Raw genomic sequence first — 4,886 nt, 5'->3', positions numbered from 1 at the left:
AACTTAACAAGCAGATTACCATCACCCATTCTAAAAATAATAAAAACTTATATGCATAAAAAACAATTAAAGAGTATAATAATAGTTACTCATAATAGTGAAAAATAATACATATATTTTCTTCTCTGAATAATATGTTTGCTTCTGATTGTTCCTCTCTATGCAGCGTTTACACTGATTAATGTTATTTTTAAATTTACTACATTCTGAGCCATGAACCTCTCAAAACAATTTTTTAATAATAATAACCACAACCATTTACTAATAATTATATAACCATCACCCGTTCTAAAAATAAAAACTTAATATATACATAAAAACAAAATTATATAAAACTTATTAAAAATGGTGAAGGTGAAACACAAAACATATATTTTCTCCCCTGGATAATGTTTGCCTCTGAATGTTCCTCTTTTTGCTCTGTCTACACTGATTAATGTTATTTTTAAATTTACTATATTACAACCTAACGTAACAACCATTTACTAATAATTATATAACCATCACCCCCATAATATTTCGGGTCATTGTCGCTCATAATATATTCTGCATCAATTGGTTTACCTAGGTTTGTTAAAAGAGCCCTAAAAAAAATTTCTTGAATTATCTGATCCAACCTGTTGGAAAGCAAAAACGCCATTGGAAATCCTAAATTATTTTCATCCTTAATTCAAATAACAGTTAAATTAAAATTTTTCCTGTTTGTTCCATGGGTGCCGTCAATACATATGATGCGACTAAAATCCAGCAGCTTTTTTTCCATAACAGCATTCATATTCCCCACTGCAAAATCTTCATCTTTTAAACCTGGATAATTTTCACCTGAAATTAAATAAACATCTTATAATAATATAACCTTCTTTTAAAACTTTTAGTTAACACTAATCAACATTTGATTTAATTACCAATTTTCTTAAATAAAAATACATGGTTATTTCCTTGTTTATTCCATTCTTCAATTTTTAGGGCTGGAGCTGTCATATCATCATTGTCTATCTTCTTATCAATGTTGTACTTGCGAATCAAATATGTCAAATCTCCTCTTGTTACTAAATTTATCCTCTCAACTTTATTATTTTGAATGTTTTTTCTCGCATCTAGAATTATTCTGTCATTTGATACCCCTGCTGATAATTGTCTCACAATAATACTTTGTTCCACCTTCGACAATTGCTTTGTTCTCAACTCATCTGTATGGCCCACATGTTTCAAAAAATTTGGCTTGAATTTGACCTGTATTTTTTAATCATTAGGTAGGTATTAGACACAAAAAATATCATGATTACCATCTGTAGTTATTTTCACTAAAATTCGTGAAGGGCAGGTCCCATTTATACGAATACTACCTCCAGTTTTCATATTACGTTTGCTGCATGAACTAACAAATCCTAAGAATGAATTTTATTAACAATGAAATATTTGTATAACATAAATAAGTCTACAACCTTTAGAATTGCTTCTGTTACAGTTATATAATATAGTCTCTTCTCCACTAGCATGTTTTTGTCTATCATGACGAGCATAGTTTACTTCTTTATTATCCAGCGACATCCAAGCTGTAAACTCTTCAAGATTTCTAAAATAAAAAACAGATTGTTGAATATTCAGATTATGTATGGTACTTAAATGTTTAATTAAACAATTATGGAACGAGAAATTCTCTTCATTTGGACATATAGGACATTTGATGTGCTTCTTCCTTGTTGTTGTTGTTTCTTCTTCTGGATGGAACTTACTTACATGTCTATTCTTTGTGAATGTATTGGCAAACACCATTTTGCATAAGGGCAAGTTAATTTGTTAATGCTACAAAATACAATAAATGTACTAATCCTAACCCTAACTGCACAAATAACATACCTTGGCGAATCCATATTTAATTAATCCCTTAAGGCAATATAGGTACTTTTTTGCTCAGTGATAAATTCTAATTCCAAGATAAATTCACAAACTATGTACCTACACTTATAATATGATAAAATAAAGATGAATAGCACCAAAATCACAACAAATTAGTTATTAAAAAGATATTAAACCACACTAATATCCTTGAATAAGTATAATAATATATAAAAACAAGACTAATATCTTTGAATGAAACACAAATTGACGGGAAAATAGTAGTGACCCTATATATAAAATCGTTCAAACACCCAGAAAGGCTAGCAAACGATTAAATATGGATTAAATATTAAATTAAACGAATTAACCAACTTGAACGGTAAAATTTCCCAGTCAGCTGATCGAAAACGGCGCGGACCTTTTCAAATACAATGTTACACGAAGGCTCTTTTCGGTCGAAATCGGGCACTGGAAATTAAACGGATTTTGATTGGCGGGTGCAAACGGGAAAGTAATGTATGGTGCAATCGACAACTTTTCGTACTAGTTGCACAATATACTATTTTCTACAAACGTTAAAAAATGGCAAGGTTCACGAATTGATAGCAATGTGCGAAGTGACACTTTTTTTAATTTTCCTACGTTACCATGACACGGTGCGCAAAGTAATGCGCGAAATGCCTATTTCGCACACTGCATGTAAATTATATGGGATTTTGGAATTTTGATTTTTGGAAAATGAAGAACTAAATCATAACTAATTATTTATTTGGAAATATTCAAGAATAAACAAATAACAAATATCAAACTTAACACTAATGCATATTCTAGTTATTATTTACAATATTAACGTTAATAGTACAACCAGTACACGAACCAATATTTAATCCCAAACTAGATAGTTCTGATTTTGCTTTAGATATGGGGGTTTTGGGACTTGAGACACTATCCAATTTTGATGTAGAGGTACTTGATCCCGATATTTGATACTCTAAAATTTTATTTGATATTTGAATTTTATTGTTGATAGAATCATCGACGTATCTCACTGTCGAAGATATCCATCCTCCGTGACGCTTCAAACTAAATATATCACCCCCTGCATTAAAAAGGAGTGTGACTGAAGTTCTCCGGAAACAGTGCCCAGTGTAGGCCTCATAATGACAGCTTCAAGTGTTTTGCTATCATGCTAGACATCTTACCAATAGAATTTATGCCGTCCTCTTGGTTAATACATCTTTTATTTTGATATTTTAGAAATAATCTGCGACTGGTAGCATTTCTTGGAGGAAGAGCTGCGTGTTTTCGATAAATCTCAATATAATTTTATTCAAATTTGACACTGTAAAGACTCGGTCTATGTTTGTTTTTGTATCGGGTACTTTAACAATCAAAATTGAATCTTTCTATGTTATCGACCGTCATTTTAGTAAGTTCCCCACGGCCCGCGGCGACAAACACCAGAGATACCAAGTATTAAAACAACCTAAAAGGAAATCGATGACGATGTTCAGTAATAAAAAAACATACCTACATACATGCCAAGCTCACGCATTTTTTTCGAAACAATAATATAATAATAATAATTTTTAGGGATATCCCGATTTTAATGTTTGTAGAAAAAATGTTGTTTGCAACTCGTGCGCGAACTACTTTGGTGATCTCGACTAATTTTTCAACTAGGCTACGCCTCGTTAAAAATTCAAGTATCAATCACCAAAATAGGCACTTCGCGCACTAGATACAAAAATAACTATTTTTTGGAAATTTTCAAAGCAAAATAACTCGGTTATTTTGAACTTATTTGATAAAGGGTAAAGAGAAAATATGTTTCATTTATCGAAATCTACCATCTGTGAAAATATATATTTGCACTTATTTACGTATTACGTTTGACATACGACAAACAGCCGAGGCACAAAAGGTCATTTTTCCTCCGAATAGAACGTGCTATTTTTTTTCAAACACCACAATTTCAAACGTTCCAAACAATATAAAAAGAGATAAAAGTCATACCTTGTATGTAATATGGAATACGTAATTAAATATCGAGAAACTATGGGTACGTTCATTGAATTTGAGACTTTATGTCAGTTTAATAGTATATTTTCGTACTTTTACGCTTAAGCGTAAAAGTGCTTCACTTTTACGCCTAGGCGTTAAAATGACTTTTCTATATTGCCAATCACGTCGCAAAAATTAATATTTTTGTGACGTTTGAAAAAAAATTATAGTTTCTTTTTTGCGACGCACGCGACTTTCGGATTTTGTCTGGATTTTAGAGTTAATTTATTCGGATATTGTCCGGTTTTCTGAGTTCACTTGTATTGTCCGGAATTTCCAAAAGCTTTTATGGAAACCCTAAACTTAGAGAAAATTATTTTTGGCTTTTGACACTGTTTCATTCAATGGTAACATAACATTTTGCTGAAATAGATAGTTTGAGTAGAAAAAATTACATTTTTAAAAATTAGATACAGACTATCCTCAACAATGAAAAACACGACGGCCCTTATGCACCCATCCATCCCCTATTTCACACCACCGCAAACAGAATTTCTCTCCGCTATCCATGATTTAGACGTAATCGTGGGCCGTCACCTCCACGCCACGATAAGATCGCGGATGGCGATCAGTCAGGCGAGAAATGACGGTGTCAAACGGGACAATGCGGCCGAGACGGCTTTCATACGCAAATCGGGGGTTTACCGCACTTCCAGCCCCTGCGAAGCTGTCGACTCTCCGGTGGAGTTGACGAGATAATTTCAAGAACAATGCGGGGCAGATCGTCGCGGTGCCGTGTGAGACAAAGCACCTGATGCGTTTATAATTTTCAATTACAGTCGTCCGTGGAAGAATTTTGATTGAAAGATTAGTCATTCTAGGAACAAATAAAGTGGCGAGGGATAAATCAACGCCATAAGTTTAGCATTAAAAAATATGTCTCCAACATCAAGACATGCCATTTTCAAACCTTCTTTATTGCACTGATGAAACGTTCAATAGGTTTGTTTTTCTCGAAGACCAATCCAAATTTATAGTAT

The 4,886-nt window shown here is 32.6% G+C and overlaps 1 long non-coding RNA gene across 1 annotated transcript; it reads right to left on the bottom strand.

Moving 5' to 3' along the window:
• Nucleotides 1-1,141: 1,141 nt before the first annotated feature.
• LOC115882973 lies at nt 1,142-1,605 on the bottom strand. The gene is made up of 3 exons (XR_004050302.1): nt 1,446-1,605; nt 1,287-1,388; nt 1,142-1,233 (listed from the first exon to the last, which is right to left on the bottom strand). It is a non-coding gene; the product is annotated as an uncharacterized LOC115882973 (long non-coding RNA).
• Nucleotides 1,606-4,886: the final 3,281 nt, after the last annotated feature.

Source organism: Sitophilus oryzae, unplaced genomic scaffold (genome assembly GCF_002938485.1).
Source record: "Sitophilus oryzae breed Bouriz unplaced genomic scaffold, Soryzae_2.0 scaffold_111_pilon_pilon, whole genome shotgun sequence".
Classification (NCBI taxonomy): domain Eukaryota; kingdom Metazoa; phylum Arthropoda; class Insecta; order Coleoptera; family Curculionidae; genus Sitophilus; species Sitophilus oryzae.
The sequence above is the reverse complement of the archived record's forward strand: the minus strand, read 5'-3'. Positions and strand labels throughout refer to the sequence as shown.